Here is a 23563-nt window from a genome sequence, read left to right as displayed (position 1 = left end):
CGGTTTAACAAAGAAAAAAAATTAATGATTTATATTAAAACACCTTGAAAATAAAAAGAAAAAAAAGTTTTCAAAAACCATGATTCTAAATTCAAAAGAAATGACCGGTTTGTTGAAATAAGTCTCCAACCACACCTTTGGGGTTAGAGGAGACTGTATTGACTTGACCCACTCGTCTCCAGGGGCGGTGGTAGATGATGTGGTTTCATAGTAGCATAAAACTGCATTATTAAAGTGTTTTCACATTAATATACTATGAAACCACATCATCTAACATATTGTTTTGAGGCGGTTTCTATAAAACCGCATTAAAAGCCATTTATTGGTGCGTTTACTTCAAAAGCGCATTATTAAACATTCACTTACCTATTCCCTCCTAATATTTGGTTCTTGGCAGTGCTTCCCTTTCAATTTTTTCATTCTCGGCGCCATGTGTTTCCTACCAATATTTAATTCTTCATCTCTCACCCAAACGACAGACGACACAATAGATGTCGTCGACTTCCTCCTCCTCTTGCTCCGGTACAAAATCTGAAAACCCTAGCTTTTGATTTTTCTGATTTTCTATTCATAAATTGCTAAATGTTTTGATTTTTCGTGTCTTCACTGATTTCGCTTTGGTTCGTCCTCTGCACGCCTCAAAGACCCTTCCCCTGTACGCTTTCTTCTCCTACCGGTGTATTACCCCGACAATCTCATCGATTTCTACCCACCTACAGTAAGGTAGCCTCCACGCCGACACAACAACCCCTTCGAATGGCGTAGCTTCATCTAAGTCTAAAATTTCTGATCTTAAGCGGTTCAAAGAATGGTGAGTAATAAAAAGACTCTTATTCTTTCTTTTAATTATCTGCATGTAGCGTATGATCGTGTGAATGTGATTGTTTCAATTGATTAGTTTTGGTGGAAACTGAGACATGTATAAATAAGATAGGGTATTAGGAATTTAGGGTTTATCCATTGCACTCGACCTGTTTGTTTAAATGCCTAAGTCATCTCCGAACAATAACAAGCAGTTAAACTTTCTTAGATGTGGCCTTTTACATCCCTTGATGCTTTTTTTAATAAAACAACTCCCCTTTTTATATACGGGTACCACAAGATGTTGTGTCAACAGGTGGGCAGATGTTTTGTTTGGGTCATAGGTACGTAGTTATATCTTTATGTTAAGCTTTCATTCTAACATCATTAAGTTGATTTAATATAAGAATTCTCACCTGTGTGTACCATTAAAGGCTCAATTAAACGCCATGAATGAAGAAAAGTCAAAAGAGAAGGAAGTTGTCAAAATAGATAGAGGTTGTACAACTTTGATGCATATGTGAAGAGGATCCATTTCTTGATAGGATGCTAGGGAGAAAGCGATAAAAAACAAAGTATATAAAGCTGTTATTCTTGCCATAGATATGATGTTTTAATCCTTAAGGTTTGCATTTGAGTTACTTTCTTAGGTTCTATTCGTTTATCATTTATAAAGTTAAAATCTAGTTTACAAACACTAGTGAAATCAAAGTTTTGGAAATCTAGCAAATGTTTTTTTTAATGATTTAATGGTGTTCTGTGTAGTCACTATATCCAATTAAATAGATACAGTGATGAACTGGTTAGAAAAGAAGCAATAATAACTCTACAAACTTGTATTCAAGAAAATCGTTTGACTGTAGATTTACTTTTGATGAGGATGAGGAGGGCAATTTGTGTCTTTTAACCAGACAAGGGATTAGGAGAATATTTTGTATCCAAGCTCTTTACCTTCGGTTTGTGTCTAATCTCTTTACTATTGTTCTTATGAAAGAGAATAATTTTTCCCTATATGTTTCACATAGGGATGTAAACCGTTCCGAAACCGAAAACCAAAAATGATGGATTGAGAGATTTGGGAACCCGACCGAATACCACTAATCGGTTCCAGTTTGGTTCCGTTTCACGAATGTTTATTATACCATATGATAATATAAACTAATTCCATGAATTTTCATGCATGGTTTTGTGTTCTTTTTATAGGCTATGCTCAGCTAGAATCAAGTTGAATTAAATTTACCAAATTGGAACAAGACTACAAGAGTTGCAAGGAGATAGGGCTCAAATGATTATATATTTCTCTGTTTTCTACAATTAAATGCAACTTGTTTGTTAAATAATTTGAATGTCCTCACTGCATGTATTATGCCATTATATCTTATAAAATTTATGGGTTAATTTTTGTTATTTTGTTTCAGAATTATAAAATTTATGGGTTTTGTCTATGTTGGAAAAAACTTTTTAGATGCTGCTATTGTTTATCTTGGAAATGCTGCAATACTTTTTTAGTGCGATTCTATTTTTATTTAAAAGGGCGGTTGTATCATTTAATGAGGTGGTTCTAATCTTCATGTATGGAAAACCCCATTGGTTTTTTAGTGCGGTTTCGTCATTTTTTTGGTGCGGTTTTAGAACCGCCTTATTAAATAGGGGTATTTTTTGATGCTATATTTTTTGGTGTGGTTCAATACCCGCATCAATTAATTATTTTAGCCCCATCAAAAAAAGTTTTATGTACAAGTGGCCCATGCTACACCTCAATTTTTCCCGTCAAAATGTAAATTTAATGAGTTTTTCGAAAATCCATAACAAATTCGTTGGAAATCCGTTGGAAATCCGTCACAAATCCATCACAAAGTCTGATAATTATGAATTTAAATTCATCCGATTAGTGACGATTTTTTGACAGAAACTTCCTTTGGGTACAAGGTTTTTTTTTCCTAGTAGTACAACCAATCCCAAAAAATTTTGTACAACCCATGATTTTTTCTTTTTGGATCCGTCACTGGTCGTAGGGGTGTAAACGAGCCAAGCTACTCGCGAGCTACTCGAGATCGGATCGTTAAAATCTCGACTCGAAATCGATTTTAAACGAGCCTGAGCCGAGCTCGAGCTTAATATTAAACTCGTTTATTAAACGAGCTCGATCTTGAGCCTATGTCATTAAGCTCGATTAGGCTCGCGAGCCTAAACGAGTCTAAACGAGCCTTTATATAATATACTTTATTGTTATTTATATATATTAAAATAAAAACATATTAGGAGAATTATGGATTTAGGGTATTAGTAAATGAGCTTCTTAACGAGCTCGAGCCGAGCTTAAGCTTATTTAGGCACGTCAGATAAAAAACGAGTCGAGCCCGAGCCCGAACCGAACTTGTATAATTCTTTACGAGCTCGAGCTGAGCTCAGTACAAGAAAGCTCGAATCGATCCGAGCTCGAGCTCGAGCCTCATATAACTTAAAAGAGCCCGAGCCGAGCCTGGCCAGGCTCGGGCTCAGCTCGGCTCGTTTGCATTTCTCTCGCAAAATGTATTCATCTCATTTAGTTGCTAAGTTTTGACTCAAGGCATTAATATAACTATTATATATATATATATATATATATATATATATATATATATATATATATATATATATATATATATTAAAGTTGGGCAATCCTTAAGAACAGTAAAATTCCTAAGGTTTTGTCATATTTGATCCCTTATTTTTTCTGTTTTAGACATTGGCCACAATAATTTTTGGGCTTGACATTTTAGCTCTTATAATTTCATTTTTTTTTATTCTTCATCCCTCCACCGCCTATCCCAGCCTGATCCCTCTTTATATATTTTCAATTGTTGACTGATACATGTCTCGCATTTAATTTGTTTCTTCTGGACACCGCTATTATCTTCCATTCAGTTTCTTACACATAGCGCTATGTTTCCCACCGCCTTTCTCTCATCTATACCTCATCCTATCCATTATACCTCCTCCTATCCATTGCCGACTCCTTCTTCGCTGTCTTCTACTCGACGTGTTCTCTTTAGAAATTGATTCACCAAATCTCGTGCTTGCTTTCATTCACCAAACTCCATCTCAGATATCATTACTAAAAACGTGAAATCACTTCCAACCCTAGAAACTCCACCCGGTTATGAAGTAATCGGTTCTAGGGTGTTATTCGATTCGTCCTTTTTACATCTTCCCTAAAAGGGTTCCACCTCTATACCACTGCCGGTTTCAATTGATATCGTCTGCCTCGCCGAACACAACTCCTAGCTATTCAATATATACTGTTTTAGATGGCGTCTTGATCGAGAACTTTGTCCCTGCTCTCACCGATAAACCTTCCTGATCCTTCCATCATCACTAACCATCCCACCCCCATTGATGTAAGGTGCTTTATCCACTAATCTTTCTTTCACTTTCTTCTTTGATTATTTTTCGTCTTCCTCCTCTATATGAACCCACACACCGGCGAAATTGTTCCAGGTATGCATTTATAAGGGTATCATCAAATTTTCTTTGTCTGATTTCTTGCGTTTCTTATACACTTAGGGTTTCTCAAATTAGTTACAGTAGATTAAGCATTTCAGCATATATTTTTATGTCAAGTAAAAAGAATTCCTTTACTTTGTAAAGTATATAATCTATACATTTTCCTTACTGTAACAACTTTTGAAGAATTGCATGCTTAATCGGACTTTCACCTTGATACATGTTGTCTAAGTTACTGTTTTTGGATTCTATATCTTCATCTACAGTTATATAATTGACATAATCATTAAAATCTGGAAGGCAGGAGATTGGTTTGGAAGAAATACTCAGTTATCTGAGAAGCTTCGTGTTGGATTTCAGAATGAGGACCTAGAAAATGTAGACTAGCCATTGACTTTTCTAAAAGTCTAATGTGAAGTACTTATGCGTTCTCACCTCTTTACTAAAACAGCAAGCTGGCAGTCACTAATTAGTAAATTATAAGTAAAGAACTTTATTTTATCATTGTAAGCATACTATAATAAAGAAGTATGGTTTCTATTGTTTGTTTATATAAATTATTTTTGCATAATGTCATACTGTTGACATCTTTTGCATTCAGGGTTGCATATGATGTTAGCCTCTCTGATGATGGCTGGTCTCCTGGGATATTCGGCATTATCTCAAGGAACACTTCAACCTCTTGGGAAAAGCTTGATGTGTATGTATCATATTCTAATAATTTGATTTGATAATCTCCTCCTCTTGAATTCAACAATCTCGTATAATACATGTTATATTGTCAGTGGTTCTCCTCTATGACACTCATTTGAGATAGAATCCAGAACAAATTCTGCCTTTTACAGCACACCTACTATTATTACATTCTGTGTCCCCACAAAGGCTCCACTACAGGTTAGAGTCACAGAAATATGAAGTTATTTAGTGTTATAAGAATAGTATTGTTTTTAGTTTTACAATCTTTTTTACTGTTGCAGGAGGCGTATTCAATCCCACTTCTGCCCCTTGAAATCCTATCAGATAAGTCACGCAAAATTACACTTTGTCTTCTGTTACAACTATCTTCGTGTATGTTCAACCAGTATTGATTTTGCATTTGCAAATCCCTTACTTAATATTCACTTGAAGTGTTTCTCTTTCCCCTCTACATCAATATCAAATGTGTTTTCGTATCTCCATTTTCTCTGTTTTTTTCCTATGTATGGATTTGATTTTTTTTTCTGATTGGGGCTTGCTGAACAAACAACAAAATGCTTATGATATATATGAGTTTTTCCGTATATATAGCAACAACAACGATCCTTACCGTAAAAGAAGGTAACAAACTAAATGCATCTCCTCTCTTGAATCTTTTTTTTTTTTCGTTTTGAACCAAGGCATCTTTCACTTACATGGTTGTAAGTTGGCTTACCAAATGGTAAGGTATTTTTTTTTTCAAAAAAGTATGATGTAAAGAAATGGTGGTTATAGGGATATTGGTCATCTCCTATGATGTACGCCATGAATGAAATTGTTGTGAATTAGTTTCTTGGGAATCAACGGAAATGAGTAAGTCAAGCAATGTCTAATGTGTGATGAGGTTTATTTTTATAATTGTTTTTTGTGTTATAGCCATTGAATGCTGCCACATTCATCTTTGACTTTTTTAGTTTTTGATTTTAAGATTATTATTTAAAATGATTCTTTTGTAACATTTAAAATGCCACTGACCAAAAACATTTGAAACAAGCATTGAAGCAACCCAAAAGGAGATTCAAAGTCCGACTGATGTGGAGGTTGAACTCAAGCGGAGACTCGGCCAGCTCGCCGACCATTTGATTCCGAAACAAGCACAGATCGGTGCAAAGTGCTTTTAGTTGTTGTTTTTTTATTAAAAAATGACCAGTGGTTTACCACAGGATCACCCATTAAAAATGTTAAATGCTGAATAAAATGATGTTCACGTTACTATTTGAATCGTTATGATGAAATTGTTAGTTGTATTTATTTATTTATTTACAGGAATAACTATCTTTTCAACTATTTTCACTTTCTTTTTTTCATCACCCATTCTCAGTTGTGTACATATGTAGGATCTCGATCTTACAAAACCAGGCATTAATATGCCATCAACAAGATTAGATTTTGAAGTACCAACACAAGAAGTTCTAAAAAAAGATGACTTCCGGGTAACCATTTTTTTCAGCTTTAAAATTTATTCATTTTCACTTAATGATTTTTTCATATGGTTGATGCAGAATGTGAGGTTTCTTGCTTACTTTATAACCAAGGCTGGAGTGGGTGGTCAATTGGTACCCACAATAGGAATTCTATTATCCACACGACCACCCACTTATGGAAGGCGGTGCCATTAAAATTGCTAATATGAATTACGGTGGAAAAGTGATATCGTCACGGATTAATTAAAGAATATGTAAAGTCAAGATATAGCAATATACTTTTTCTGTTAACTCTGTTGAAATTTACTGTGTGTTGTATACTATTTTGGAGAACTCCACATAGCAATATACTTTTTCTATCAATAACGAACACGAAGTGACAAAAATAATTGGAGTTGTCTAAGTCTATCCCCGCAACGCGGGGCTTCTCATCTAGTTTAAAATAAAGATATGCAGGCGCTAAAATTGGATAAAACGCTACAAAAAAAGTGCATAAAGAAGTTCACAAGATGACAAAAAACGAAAGTGACATTTAAAAGCCAAAGAGCTGAAGACAAATTTACGAACCTAATAATTGAAGTAAAGGAAAAGATATTTATTTAAATAAATGGAAAGTAGTTTTATTAATTATTTTTGAAACAGATAATGTTAATTAAATAATGAAATTAATTTACATAAAATTAAGAAAAGGAGGAGATCTATACACAAATATCAGACTCTCTTACTAAGACTCTGGTTATAATTCAGGACTTTAGTGTGTACTCTGGTAGGTACGATGAAGGCATGTCTCACAAATTTGTATTAACCGGTTTACGTCTAGTGTAATGAAAACGCCTTTTTTTGTAAATGAAAATATTACTCTTCCATAATGGTTACATAGTGTAAAAATAATTATACCTTTAAATAATTATATGTTTCATCCGAAATTATAAAGTAGTGTTTGTGACTCTCAAACTATACCAATTATAGTTTAATATGATTGTTTTGTTAAGCATATTTATATAATCATTTATATAAATACGTAATAGTTATCTTGTCTAGATGTTTTTTTAAAAGATTATGTCATATAAACTTACATCTAACACAAATATGAGAAATTGGTATGAAAAAGTCTATTTCTAGCTTTTGCCCATTTTTAATGATATTTACCGGTGCCAAAACAAATATAACATGATAAAACTTACTTTTACCCTTCTTAGGGTTTTACTCAAGTCAACTTTATATGTTTTTAAAACCATATTTTTCTAGTTAAAATCCACAAATTGATGTCATCAACTTGTTATGACCACTTTTGTTTAAAAATTCATTTTTTTACATGAAATATTAGATTTTTGAGTTTTCTTTTTGTGTAGCTAACTGTAACGCCCTCGTTTTCTGCTTGACATAATTATAAAATATGTATTTACGTCGGCCAGTGATGTAACATTTTATGAATAAGTGAAATGAATTATTCAAGTATATGTGATGAAATTGGACAAATATTATGTGTATATAATATTCGTGTAAAAAAATTATTTTAAAAACTTAATAAATATGGCTAAATAAACGTTTTAAAAAACAAATAATTTTTAGGATAAATAATATAAACGAAGTCGTAGAAACCATAATTACGAGTCTGTCGATATAAAGAAGAGAAATAAATATATATTTTATATATTTTCGAGATATAACTCCCGAAAATAATTGTCTAAATATATTTTACGACGTTTGATTTGCTTAGGACGTAAAATGACGTTTGTTACGTATTTGGTAATACGTTGAATTCATTGGGAATTCTATTGACATACGCCTTATAAGTTATAGAATTTATTATTTTGATGACTTCTTTACTCCCTACAAAAATAAATAAATAAATAAATAAATAAATAAAGTATATATGTACATATAGGTATTATATATAAAGTGAAATATAAAACAAACTAAAGGTTGGATTGAAAGGGAAGAACAATCAATCGATTTGGTCTTAAATTTATTAATAGAATTAAATTGTCCATATACATATGATAAAAGAAATTAGATGAGGTTTCTTATAAACGAAGTCTTTTGACCATAAATGAACTTATCCATTAACTTTGACTTCATAATTACAAAATGTACTGACATTCTATTGGTTTAAGGTGGATATATTTTCAGTAATACAAATTCGTGAATGCCTTTGTTAAAAGACACGTTGCACTACAACCTAAGATATTTTGAATGTTAAGGATGATACCTCCACTATAAATAGAAATATAAGCCAGGAATTAAACATAATTTTAGAAAGAAGGAATATCTAGGAAGGGGAGAAATCTCAGTTAATAAGAAATCTAGGAGTTGCTACGATTTGAAGCTTACATCCGTCATATCAGATGAGTGTGTAGTCACTTTCTTCTTACACATAAAGATGAAATATTTTCTATAAAATAAGTGCTATGTGTAATTATATTGTTAGGTTTATTTGAGATGGTGTTGAATAGATGTTTTATACAAGTTTTAAACTGTATATATATATATATATATATATATTTTTTTTTTACAAATATGTTGGGTAAAACATGGGTAGATGAAATAGTTGATGTGTGTTAAAATGATGAAAGGCCTCGATGTCGATATTGTTGTTGTTGTTGTTGTTGTTGTCATCTAGCGGAGTATAGATGATGACCACAGACCTTTCTAAACAGTCCAGTGGAACGCTAGCAAGCTCGCAACCTGTAGGTGTTTGTGAACTTAGTGTTCAATACTATAATCCATCCCCCACATGGTTGCCTTATTTGACATAAATTGCTGAGGAATCCCCTAAAGCAGTTTCGTCACCCCGTTGAAAATCCTTAGGTTAGGTCCGTTATGAAAGGTGTTTAGGGACGTCAAGTGAGGATAACGGGAACGGATAATCAGGGTTATTGATGTTTGATGAAATTAATAAATTTATTATTGGTTGATGAAATTAATAAATTTATTATTATTTGTGGGTTGAAAACCCTATATGCTCACCTGGCTCCCAAGCCTGACCCATTCAGCTTTTTATATTATAGGTAGTGGACCCAGAGCATAGTTTGGAGGTTAAAGAGGGATTTTTGGATTATAGGCCAGTAGATGTAAATATCTATTGTAAGGCTTATAATGTACTATTTATGCTTTTGGTCTGTATCGAAACATGACATCTCGAGGTTTTGATGTATAATGAAAACAAATATTTCTTTAAGAAATGTTTTGATAAATTTTCATCACGTTTTGTTTTGAGGACAAATTCCGCAACATCTTTTAAAAAAAATTACTCTGATTTTATTTTAAAAGCATAAACTAAATCGGTCTTTTCTAGCCGAGAAAAATTGGGGATGTCACAGTTGGTATCAGAGCATTAGTTTAAGCGAACTGAGAATTTGTAGGATTTTTAGACTTAAACTTAGAATGCTAAGTGATGATCGTGAGATGAGTGTCTACCGTATTTTAGACACGAGCACTAGTATATTTTAGGAGAGATGCCTAAAATGCTTTTATGTGCTAAATGCTATATGCTATATGTTTACCATATATGCCTTTATTTGTTCGAATCTATGGTCTGTTGCCGACCGGATGTGGAAACCTTATGTTTTAGGATTCTAAGCGTACGGCTACGATATTAGAACTAGCATATAAAAGTTTCGGAGTAATAAAGAGAATTTAAATGTCTATCGTGAATAAAGATCTAAATTTGCCTAATTTGGTGTATAAGATAAAATGGCGAGAACCCGAAGTGGAGCTGGAAATGCAAATAGAAACCAACAACCTCAACCCAATTGGTGGAACAGGTGCCGATAGCAGGAGCTACACCAGAACCCATCACCATGGATAGAGTACAAGCCATGATTCAGGCAATGATGGCTGAACAAAGGGAGGAAATGAGGCAAATATTGCTGAGCAACAAGAGTGAACCTTCAATGCTTGTTGAGCAACCAGAATTAAATGACGATCAGTCGGAGGAAGGAAACTACAGTAGATCTGGTGGTCAAGATGAACCACTTGTGGTTAGGAGAAACAATCAAGAGGATGGAGTTGAGAAAAATGGATGCAAGTATAAAGACTTTATGACTTGCAAGCCATCAACTTTTAATGGAAAAGAAGATCCTGTCAGAGTAATGGATTGGATCTCGGAAATAGAATTGGCCTTCATGACATGTGGTTGTCAAGGCAAGTTACAAACCATATTTGCAGTGCGTCAGTTCAGAGGTAGCGTTGTTCGCTGGTGGAACACTCTGGGGGAAGACCCTAAGCCCTAATTAGCCACTGCAACTGACTTAGGCAGAGTTCTTGGTGCAATTCAAGCGCAAGTACTGCTCGGCCTAAAATCTGCTTGAGTTAGAAAACCAATATCTAATATTAAAGAAGGGAAGTATGACCATTGATGAATATACCAACAACTTCATAAACAAAATGGAGTTTGCTTTGCGTATTGTCCCAAACGAGCTGACAAAAATCGACATGTACGCAAAGGGACTTCCGTGGGAGTATGCAGTGCCAGTGCGTCAGGCACTAACTGTGGAGGCAGCTATCTGGGCTGCCAAGTCTGTTGAAGATATGATTAAGGGGAGAGCCGTCAACAAGGTGGAAGTTGGCGAAAAGAGAAAGTTTGAAGGAACTTCAGGTTCGAACAAGAAAAGTAAGTTCTCGAAGTCTGGTTCGAGAAAATTCGGAGGAGGAGTCGAAGCAAAATGGTGTGATAAATGTAAGAAGAAACATGTTGGGAAATGCGACGTGGAGGTCACTTGTTTTAAATGTGGAAAGCCAGGGCACTACACCAACAAGTGCACAACCAACAAAAGGGTGTGCTATGGATGCCATGAAGAAGGGTACATTTTAAGGATTGCCCGAAGAAGATAGAGGCAACGAAGCCCAATCTCCTACCAAAGCCAAAAGCCAGAGCTTTCCAAATGACATTGGATGCTGCAAAGGATGCAACAGATGTTGCTTCAAGTACTTTTCTAGTAAATGGATTGCCCACCAATTTATTGTTTGATTCCGGAGCAAATTACTCCTTTATATCTCATAAATTTGGTGAAAGATTAGCATTGCCTATAGAAAAACTAGATGATGCCCTAATTGTAGAAGTTGTTAGTGGCAAATTCATACCTGTTAGCGATTATATTAGGAATATCGTCATCGACCTAAATGGAAACGAATTCCAAGAAAAGTTGTTACCCATCGAGTTAAATGGTTTCGACATCATTCTGGGGATGGATTGGCTTAGCGCCAATGATGCCGAAATACTATGCAAGAAAAAGATAGTAAGGGTAAACCCGCCTAGAAAGGAGTCGTTTATGGTATACGTGTTGGATTAATGTCTAAGTCCATAACTATAATTGGTAAGACTTGACTCGACCCGGTATAGTCCATTTGGGTTGCATGGCATCATGCACTTGGATACATTATAATGAGAGAAATAACACTTATGGTTATTAATATATTATAAGTTCTAGTATATTAATAATAATAATAATAATATTTAATTAGTATTGATCAAGAATTAATTTAGAATTAATTATGTGATCAAAAGAAGACTAATTAAATATATGGTTTGATTGTGCAAATCATCCATAACTTATATACTGGACCAAAACTCCATGGATAATCAAGTTGGGTTAAACCCATAGGATGCTCCATGGAGGTTACATAACCCATGGGTCATGGAAATGAAAGGTCATGACAATTAGGGTTTACATGGTGTAACCCTAATTGTAACACACTATATAAACATCATATTATTCACCAAAATCGGCCACTAGTGTGTGTAAAAGAAGGGCTAGCCGATTTCATGAGGTGTGGATTTCTCTCAAGTCATTCCAAGTTTATTTGGTGTTGTGTGAACCATTTGAGGTGTCACACTTGAGGCACTTGGCACTCAAGTTTCATGAAGACATTATAAATCAAAGAGGTATGTATTCTATCTTGTTATATTCATTGTTTTGTATGCTAGATTAGGATAATACCTTGGAAGTTCATATTTGCATGTATAATACAGAAAACATAGATCCAAGGTATTTAGGGTTGCATGTACACTTAGGAGTGTTAGAATGCTCAAAACCCAACAGTGGTATCAGAGCCTAGGCTTGTTTTCAATTATACTTGATGCAAATTGCTGAAAAATGCTGAAAAAATCGATTTTCTGGCTTTCTGGGCACTGGACTCGCCGAGTCCACTGATGAACTCGCCGAGTCCATGAGGAAAATCATCCTACTCGTCGAGTAGGTTCATGCACTCAACGAGTAGGAGCCCCAAACAGCGTATTTTCGAGTTTTTTTGGCTGGAATTGGACTAGGAGCATTACCCTAAGATGTTTTTGAACTTATAAACTTGTTTTTGATGTGGTGATGTTCATGCTACTCCAATTTCAAAGATAATTGTCAATAGATTCATGTTTTGTATTAGTTTAAGGTTTAGACTAATTACATGGAAAAGTTTGATTTGAATTATCTTGTTCTTATGAGTTGCTTAGATTAATAGAAAGTTATGTGAAATTGTTGTTTTCAATCCAAATTAATCTAAGAGTTGATTCTAAAATGTGTTTTTTGTAACTTGTCCTCAAGTTATATGAAAAGTCACATTTAAGTTTCATAAAAGCCATACAAGTTGACAAAGGTTACAAAATGAAGAGTCTTGTCTCATTGAATGGTTTTATGACTCCATAACTTGTCCTCAAGTTATGGAAGTTCAAGAGTGTGACATCCCCAAAATCTCGGCCAGAAAAGACCGATTCTCATTTATGCTTTTAAATATTTTCAGAGTAAATCCTTTTGATTTGAAAGAGTTGCGGAATTTGTTCCCAAAACAAAACATGATAAAATAATATTTATCAAAGCATTTCATCAAGAGATGCATTTCATTATATAATCAAAACTCGGGATGTCATGTTCCGATACAGACCATAAAGCATAAACGATAAACATTACAAGTCATTCAACAAATATATACATATACAGACTTGTAAACAAAACAACAAGATGATCCATCCATCTTACGCCCTTGTGCCACTTCCTGTAATACAAATAAAACTGAGTGGGTCAGGCTTGGGAGCCTGGTGAGCATATAGGGTTTTCAACCCACAATAAATAAGTTATATTTAATTTCACCAACCAAACACTATCCCGATTACCCATTCCTGTTATCCTCACTTTACGTCCCTAAAACAACTATCTCAAGGGACCTAATCTAGGATTTTCATCGGGACGGACATCACTGCGAAGGGGTTTCCTCAACAATAGATATCCTAAAGGCAACCATGAGGGGGATAGAGTACACCGGTGAACACATCGTTCACAACACCTACAGGTTATGAGCCTGCTAGCGTTCCACTGGACTGTCTAGAAAGAGTCCGTGGTCGTTATCCATACTCCGCTGAATAACTAGATCAACAACAACAACAACATCGAGGCCTCTCATCTGTTTATTACACACCAACTATCTACCCATGTTCTACCCAACATATTAGTAGATAAATATATATATTTTCATACGTAGTTTAAAGAAAACCTGTATAGCATGCTTTAATCAACACATATATCACATAACAGATGAGGCACACACACACATAACACATATCTCATAAAGAAATAAGCAGATCTATAAGATAGAAGAGATGTGAATACTCATTCACACATAACACAACCAAATATATACACATAGCACGTATTTTTTATATAAAATACTTCGTATTATTGTATTAGAAGAAATAACTACACACTCACTTGATCAGAAGACGATCCGACAGCACTACGGCTTATAGAAGTAGTAATCCACAGCAGATCTGGAAGATCTCCTCGAAAATCGAACTTCTCGCGGGCAGAGCTTCGACTCGGGAACCGCGCTTCTCGGGATCTTCGGGGTCTCGGGACTTGCCTCGGGGCTAGAGTATGATATCGGGACTTCGGGGTGTAAAAAATGCAGAGCTTCGGCGCAAAGATGAGAAGAAATGAGCAATTTAACCCTGAACCCTCGCATCCTATTTATAGTGAAAATATCTGATGGACTCGCCGAGTAGGGGACACCTACTCGCCGAGTTGGCCCATACTCGCCGAGTAGGGAACACCTACTCGCCGAGTTGGCCCATGTGGCGGCTTTCTGCTGGTGCCACGTGTCAAACTCTGGGTGGTGCCACGTCACCCCTATCGCGTGTTAGCCTTCAAACTTAGAAAAATCATAACTTTCGCATACGAGCTCCGTTTTTGACGTTCTTTATATCCACGCGTAGGTAAAATCAAGATCTACAACTTTCGTTTAGACTCCGTCGGCTAAATCTTGACCGATCTCAAATTTAACAGTAGGAGGAGTTTAGACTGTTAAATGACCGCGAAGAATTCATAACTCCTTCATACGAACTCCGTTTTCGTCCATATTTTTACCGTTGAGTTCCTATTAATGAGACCTTCAACTCTCATTTAGGTCGCGTAAGCCAAAAACCGCTCGAACTAAAATTCGAGTTTCGGGTCGTGCACTGCTAAGCCGAATCTTAGGAAAATCATAACTTCCTCATACGAAGTCAGATTTGGGCGTTCTTTTTATTGACGCTCTTATCTTAACATAATCTACAACTTTCGTTTAGATTGATAAGGCTAAATCTCGCTCTATCGTAAATTCACTATTTACGCTTCCCGGTGCCGTGCCGGTTTTGCCGTAAAACTTCGACAGGTCATAACTTCTTCGTTATAACTCGGATTTCGGCATTCCTTATATCTCCGGAATCCTTGTTTCGACCACTACAACTTTATCCAATGATATCAAGTTTATTTTAAACTTAAATTTCGACGCTTATTTTTATTCTTAATTAATCAAACCACATAATTAAGCAATTAAGCACAAAACACATAATACTCAAATAATACATTATTATTATTTCAAAACGGGTTACAAAGGTTAACCTAGACTATTACATTGCTAAAAGTGGCAAGCCCGGAAACACAGGCGTTACAATTCTCCCCACCTTAGAATGATTCCGTCCCCGGAATCACACATCAACAAACAAATGCGGGTAGCGACCCATCATGTCACTCTCCGTCTCCCAGGTGAGATTCGGCCCATTCGTGTGTTTCCATCGGACAAGCACTAACCCAACCATCTTGCGTCGCAATTTCTTAGTCTTTCGATCAACAATTGCCTCTGGTTCTTCAATCAACCTTTTGTTCTCATCAATTCTCAATTCAGAAATTGGAATTATGTCGGGAACTTCTCCCGTGAACTTCCTCAAATAACACACATGAAAAGTGTTGTGAATTCCATTCAGTTCTTCTGGTAGTTCGAGCTTGTAAGCTTGGTTCCCAATCCTCTGAAGAACTTTAAACGGTCCAATAAACCTTGGACTCAACTTTCCCCTTTTACCAAATCTTATAAGTCCCTTCCACGACGAGACTTTAAGCAAAACCGAATCCCCAACCTCAAAAGTTATCGGTCTCCGCTTCTTGTCAGCATAACTCTTTTGACGATCCTGAGCTGCTAACATTCTTTCCCTAATTATTTTCAACTTTTCAGCAGTTTGATGAACCAACTCTGGTCCCATAAACTGCTTTTCCCCAGCCTCAAGCCAACAAGACGGCGTTCGACACTTCTGTCCATACAAAGCTTGGTAAGGTGCCATCTTAATGCTCGAGTGGAAACTATTATTATAGGAAAATTCTACCAACGGTAAATGTTCATCCCAATTACCTAGGAATTCCAGAGTACATGCTCTCAGCATATCTTCAAGTGTTTGTATCGTTCGTTCGCTCTGACCATCAGTCTGCGGATGGTAAGCTGTACTTAAACACAACTTGGTACCCAATTCCTCTTGTAGACTTTTCCAAAATCTCGATGTGAAACGGCTATCACGATCCGACACAATCGTTAACGGAACACCGTGAAGCCTCACAATTTCCTTCACGTAAGAATTCGCAAGCTTCTCCATAGACCATTTCTCCCTGGCCGCTATGAAATGCGCACTCTTAGTGAATCGATCAACGACCACCCAAATCATGTCGTGACCATTCTTTGTTCTGGGCAGTTTAGTGACAAAATCCATAGCAATGTCTTCCCACTTACCCATAGGCACAGGCAAAGGTTCTAAACTCCCGTACGGTTTTTGATGTTGTGTCTTGACTCTCGCACAAGTCACACACTCGGCCACATATTTTGCAACATCAAGCTTCATCGTCGGCCACCAGTAGTAGGGTTTCAGGTCCCTATACATTTTAGTGCTACCCGGATGAATCGAGTACATGGTCTTGTGAGCTTCTTCCATCAGAAGATCTCTGACTCCTCCTGTCTTAGGTATCCAAATCCGATCTTGGAACACCTTCAGTCCATGACTGTTTACACCGAACACCAACGTTTTGCCCAAACGTTCCTCCTTTCTGTCATTCTTCTCAGAAGCTTCGCTCTGAGCTTTCTTTATACTTTCCAAAATAGTTGAGACAACTTCAATTCTCAACGCTCTTGGCCTTTTCCTTTCGGGATTGACTTTCCGACTGAGAGCATCAGCAACAACATTAGCTTTACCGGGGTGGTAAAGTATCTCGCAGTCATAGTCTTTAAGTAATTCTAGCCAGCGTCGTTGCCTCATATTCAATTCTTTCTGATTAAAGAGGTATTGGAGACTCTTATGATCAGTGAAAAGTTTGCACTTCGTGCCATAGAGGTAATGCCTCCATATTTTCAAAGCGAAAACTACCGCTGCCAACTCCAAATTATGAGTCGGGTAGTTCTTTTCATGCTCTTTCAGCTGCCGAGACGCATATGCTATCACCTTTTCTCTTTGGGTCAAAACACAACCCAAACCAACACCAGACGCATCGCTATAGACAGCGAAGTCTTCAACTCCATCGGGTAGAGAAAGTATCGGTGCCTCGCATAGCTTCTTCTTTAACTTCTCGAATGCTTCCTGATGCTTCTCACCCCAAGCATAAGTAGCTCCTTTGTGGGTCAAAGCTGACAATGGACTAGCGATCGAAGAAAAGCCTTGGATAAACCTTCGGTAATATCCAGCTAATCCTAAACAGCTTCGAATCTCCGTGGGACTTTTCGGTTGTTCCCACTTCGTCACAGCTTCGATCTTCGCTGGATCAACCATTATCCCTTCTTGGTTGACCACGTGACCCAAGAATTGGACTTCACGAATCCAAAAATCACATTTGGAGAACTTAGCATACAGCTTCTCCTTCTTCAAGACTTCTAACACTTCTCGCAAGTGTCTGCCATGCTCCTCCTGGCTTTTCGAGTAAATCAGAATGTCGTCTATGAACACTATCACGGATTTATCAAGGAACGGGTTACAAACCCTATTCATCAAATCCATGAACGCTGTTGGAGCATTGGTTAGTCCAAACGACATAACCAAGAACTCGTAGTGTCCATATCTAGTTCTGAATGCAGTCTTCTCGATATCTTGCTCTCTTACTTTTAGCTGATGATATCCTGACCTGAGATCGATCTTCGAGAAATAGCTCGAACCTTGCAATTGATCAAACAGGTCATCAATCCTCGGCAACGGATATCTATTCTTTATTGTTGCCTTGTTCAGCTCTCTGTAATCGATGCACATTCTCATACTTCCATCTTTCTTCTTTACAAATAACACCGGAGCTCCCCAGGGCGATGAACTAGGTCTAATGAAACCGTTGTCCAATAACTCCTGAAGTTGCATCATTAGCTCCTTCATCTCCGTCGGTGCTAATCGATAAGGTGCTTTTGCAATTGGCGTGGTTCCTGGTAACAAGTCTATTCTGAACTCCACTTGTCTATCAGGTGGTAATCCAGGAAGATCCTCGGGGAACACTTCCGGAAAATCACACACCACTGGAATGCTTTGCATCACTTTCTTTTCCTTCTTAGCATCAATCACAAATGCTAAATATGATGTACATCCCTTGGTCAAACACTTTATGGCTTTCATTAGAGAAATGATTCCAGAATTCACTCTGCGTTTATCTCCATACACCATAAACGAATCTTTCCCAGGCGGGTTTACTTTGACTATTTTCTTCTTGCATAAAATTTCGGCATCATTGGCGCTAAGCCAATCCATTCCCAATACGATGTCGAAACCATTAAGTTCGATAGGCAATAATTCCTCGTGGAACTTATTCCCATTCAGATCAATTAAGATGTTTTTCATGCGATAGCTAACAGGTACAAACTTGCCACTAGCAACTTCGACTAATAAAGCATTATCTAGTCTAACAACAGGCAAAGCTAGCTTTCTACCAAATTCATGCGATATAAAGGAGTAGTTGGCTCCAGAATCAAATAAAATTTGGGCAGGCAATTCGTTAACGAGAAAGGTACCTGAAGCGACATCAGCTTCATCTTTAGCAGCTTCCAGTGTCATCTGGAATGCTCTCGCCTTTGGCTTTGGCGGAATGTTGGGTCTAGCTGCCTCCTTCTTCTTCGGGCAGTCTCTCGACATATGACCCTCCTCACCACAACCATAGCAAACTTTCTTTGTGAGGGTACACTCATTGGCATAGTGCCCTGGCTTTCCACACTTGTAGCATGTGTTCGCCACCTCACATCTTCCATGATGCTTCTTCTTACATTTGTCGCACCATTTCGCTTCACCTCCACCTCCCCTCGAACCAGACTTCGAGAACTTGTTTTTCTTGTTGGACCCTGAAGTTCCATCGAACTTCCTCTTCTCACCAACATCTATTCTTTCCAGACCCTTTTCCTTCTGCTGGGCCTCCACATTCTTAGCTGCACGAACAGCCGTTTTCAGAGTGGTTGCCATTTTGACTGTCGGACCAAAGTCAGCAGGCAGTCCGTTAGCAAACCTCTCAATCTTGGAGAGTTCCGTTGGCACTAGGTACGGAAACAACTTCATCTTCTCAGTAAATGTAGTAGCATAGTCATCTATGCTCATCTTCCCCTTCTTTAAGTTTTGAAACTCATTGTTCAGATCAATCAGATCTATCTCCGAACAATACTGCACCCTTAACTGTTCCAAGAACTCCTCCCATGACATTTTCAGGGCTTCTCCTCGTGGCATAGTATCTGCCAACAACTTCCACCAACTCAAGACTCCAGTCTTCAGTTGTCTAACCGCAAATACGGTCTTCTGTTTGTTGCTACAGTCGCAACTTTCAAATACCATCTCCATTTCGGAGATCCAATCCATTATCTCAACAGGCTTTGGGCTCCCAGAAAGACTTGGCGGTTTGGCGCCCAAGAAATTCTTGTACATACGCCCATCCTTGTTGTTTCTCCTTTCTGGATTGTTCCTTCGTTCCTCTTGAGTCCCAACTTGACTCACCATGCGACTATTGTTCCCTTCCTCCGATTGCTCGGGAATCAATTCAGGTTCCTCAATAGGTATGACAGGTTCATCCCTATTATTATGCAACATTTGTCGCATCTCCTCCCTTTGTTCGGCTAGCATAGCCCGAATCATGGCTTGCACCGCAGCCATTGTTATTGGTTCTGGTGCTGCTGCTACAACAGGTATTTGCTCAATCACTGGCGGTTGATTCCTGTTTTCATCTGCGTTTCCAACGCCACTCCTTGTTCTCACCATTTTTGATCTACACACCGAATAATTTCACCTTATTACTCCAAACGATTACATGCTAGTTCTAATATCGTATACATACGCTTAGAATCCTAAACACATAAACCTTCAGATCCGGTTGGCAACAAACCGTAGATCCGAACAAATAATATCATATATGGCAACATATAACATTTAGCACATAAAAGCATTTTAGGCAACTTTCCTAAAATAAACTAGTGCTCGTGTCTAAAATCCAACAGACACACATCTCAAAATTCCACTTAGCATTCTAAGTTTAAGTCTAGAAATCCTACAAATTCCTAGTTCGCTTAAACTAATGCTCTGATACCAACTGTGACATCCCCAAAATCTCGGCCAGAAAAGACCGATTCTCATTTATGCTTTTAAATATTTTCAGAGTAAATCCTTTTGATTTGAAAGAGTTGCGGAATTTGTTCCCAAAACAAAACATGATAAAATAATATTTATCAAAGCATTTCATCAAGAGATGCATTTCATTATATAATCAAAACTCGGGATGTCATGTTCCGATACAGACCATAAAGCATAAACGATAAACATTACAAGTCATTCAACAAATATATACATATACAGACTTGTAAACAAAACAACAAGATGATCCATCCATCTTACGCCCTTGTGCCACTTCCTGTAATACAAATAAAACTGAGTGGGTCAGGCTTGGGAGCCTGGTGAGCATATAGGGTTTTCAACCCACAATAAATAAGTTATATTTAATTTCACCAACCAAACACTATCCCGATTACCCATTCCCGTTATCCTCACTTTACGTCCCTAAAACAACTATCTCAAGGGACCTAATCTAGGATTTTCATCGGGACGGACATCACTGCGAAGGGGTTTCCTCAACAATAGATATCCTAAAGGCAACCATGAGGGGGATAGAGTACACCGGTGAACACATCGTTCACAACACCTACAGGTTATGAGCCTGCTAGCGTTCCACTGGACTGTCTAGAAAGAGTCCGTGGTCGTTATCCATACTCCGCTGAATAACTAGATCAACAACAACAACAACATCGAGGCCTCTCATCTGTTTATTACACACCAACTATCTACCCATGTTCTACCCAACATATTAGTAGATAAATATATATATTTTCATACGTAGTTTAAAGAAAACCTGTATAGCATGCTTTAATCAACACATATATCACATAACAGATGAGGCACACACACACATAACACATATCTCATAAAGAAATAAGCAGATCTATAAGATAGAAGAGATGTGAATACTCATTCACACATAACACAACCAAATATATACACATAGCACGTATTTTTTATATAAAATACTTCGTATTATTGTATTAGAAGAAATAACTACACACTCACTTGATCAGAAGACGATCCGACAGCACTACGGCTTATAGAAGTAGTAATCCACAGCAGATCTGGAAGATCTCCTCGAAAATCGAACTTCTCGCGGGCAGAGCTTCGACTCGGGAACCGCGCTTCTCGGGATCTTCGGGGTCTCGGGACTTGCCTCGGGGCTAGAGTATGATATCGGGACTTCGGGGTGTAAAAAATGCAGAGCTTCGGCGCAAAGATGAGAAGAAATGAGCAATTTAACCCTGAACCCTCGCATCCTATTTATAGTGAAAATATCTGATGGACTCGCCGAGTAGGGGACACCTACTCGCCGAGTTGGCCCATACTCGCCGAGTAGGGAACACCTACTCGCCGAGTTGGCCCATGTGGCGGCTTTCTGCTGGTGCCACGTGTCAAACTCTGGGTGGTGCCACGTCACCCCTATCGCGTGTTAGCCTTCAAACTTAGAAAAATCATAACTTTCGCATACGAGCTCCGTTTTTGACGTTCTTTATATCCACGCGTAGGTAAAATCAAGATCTACAACTTTCGTTTAGACTCCGTCGGCTAAATCTTGACCGATCTCAAATTTAACAGTAGGAGGAGTTTAGACTGTTAAATGACCGCGAAGAATTCATAACTCCTTCATACGAACTCCGTTTTCGTCCATATTTTTACCGTTGAGTTCCTATTAATGAGACCTTCAACTCTCATTTAGGTCGCGTAAGCCAAAAACCGCTCGAACTAAAATTCGAGTTTCGGGTCGTGCACTGCTAAGCCGAATCTTAGGAAAATCATAACTTCCTCATACGAAGTCAGATTTGGGCGTTCTTTTTATTGACGCTCTTATCTTAACATAATCTACAACTTTCGTTTAGATTGATAAGGCTAAATCTCGCTCTATCGTAAATTCACTATTTACGCTTCCCGGTGCCGTGCCGGTTTTGCCGTAAAACTTCGACAGGTCATAACTTCTTCGTTATAACTCGGATTTCGGCATTCCTTATATCTCCGGAATCCTTGTTTCGACCACTACAACTTTATCCAATGATATCAAGTTTATTTTAAACTTAAATTTCGACGCTTATTTTTATTCTTAATTAATCAAACCACATAATTAAACAATTAAGCACAAAACACATAATACTCAAATAATACATTATTATTATTTCAAAACGGGTTACAAAGGTTAACCTAGACTATTACATTGCTAAAAGTGGCAAGCCCGGAAACACAGGCGTTACAAAGAGTCACTTCATTAAGTAATAAAATATGTAACCTTAATTAATTCCATAAGTTATAAAATAAAGAAAAGTTAATTCTTTTATTAGGTTAAAGTCTTCCTAACTTGTCCTCAAGTTATGGAACTTGAAGAGTTTTTGGATTAAAACTACTTTAAACACATAAGTTATGAAATTAATTAGTTTTGAATAGTTTCAAAACTTGCCCTCAAGTTTTGGAATTTGAAAAAGTTTTCACTTATGAATGCTTTAATTCCAAGTTAGCCCTTAGAATTTTAAAAGTTAAAATTCGACCCTTATACTTTATAATATTATAAGTTAATATATATATATATATATATATATATATATATATATATATATATATATATATATATATATATATATATATATATATATATATATATATATATATATATATATATATAAGAGTAAAGTTAGTCTTACCGTTAGTAGGCCTCATTCACGAAGTCGGTCTATAAGGGGGGTATAAGGGTACTGCCTATAAAATGGCAGTTTAATGGATGTCCACTCTCACCCACCGCTTCCTTGACCGGTGGAGGGTCGTTAGCCGAACGGGTAGGACAAGGACTAGAATTCTCCCTTCATTAAAAGTATTAATGATAAATACTAAGTAACTAAACCTTTTATTAATACCCAATCTTAGTTACTTAGGAAAATATGAATAAGGTGCTAATCCATGAAATTACACTTTGCACTTTGTTTAAGTCGGTTAGTGGAGCGTGTGTGGTTAACCGGCACACTAACTCGTATTTAACAAGGTAGGAAAAGGGTAACTTAATGTTTATCATAATATCGATGGAGCGTGTGTGGTTAACCGCCACATCGATTGAGGGGTAAACACTTAAGGGTACCAAGTAATTTGCATGGTTACTTCACACCTTGTTTTGTGATCCTCGGCATCCCAGTCACAAAACCTGAAGGGCACACTCGAGATTGAAACATGCCATTGAACAGTTCAATGAATCTCAAAAGATCTAGGAGTTTCAAATCCAATTAAAACCTAATAATACATTTTATTTATCTTGGTGGAAATT

The 23563-nt window shown here is 37.0% G+C and overlaps 2 long non-coding RNA genes across 11 annotated transcripts; both read left to right on the top strand.

Annotated features, from left to right (window-relative positions):
- The first annotated feature begins 531 nt into the window (after positions 1–531).
- LOC111889432 (uncharacterized) lies at positions 532–2208 on the top strand. The gene is made up of 2 exons (XR_002849530.3): positions 532–811; positions 2005–2208. It is a non-coding gene; the product is annotated as an uncharacterized LOC111889432 (long non-coding RNA).
- Positions 2209–3599: 1391 nt separating this feature from the next.
- LOC111889446 (uncharacterized) lies at positions 3600–6816 on the top strand. 10 transcript variants are annotated; one of them, XR_006183429.2, is made up of 6 exons: positions 3600–4186; positions 4554–4793; positions 4889–4987; positions 5073–5181; positions 5265–6455; positions 6525–6816. It is a non-coding gene; the product is annotated as an uncharacterized LOC111889446 (long non-coding RNA). The 10 variants fall into 10 exon arrangements; XR_006183425.2 differs by having other exon boundaries at positions 3600–4281; XR_006183427.2 differs by having other exon boundaries at positions 3601–4186; positions 4588–4793.
- Positions 6817–23563: the final 16747 nt, after the last annotated feature.

The sequence above is a fragment of the Lactuca sativa genome, chromosome 5 (assembly GCF_002870075.4).
Source record: "Lactuca sativa cultivar Salinas chromosome 5, Lsat_Salinas_v11, whole genome shotgun sequence".
Classification (NCBI taxonomy): Eukaryota; Viridiplantae; Streptophyta; class Magnoliopsida; order Asterales; family Asteraceae; genus Lactuca; species Lactuca sativa.
Note: the sequence above shows the minus strand (reverse complement) of the source record. Positions and strands in the feature narration are given on the sequence as shown.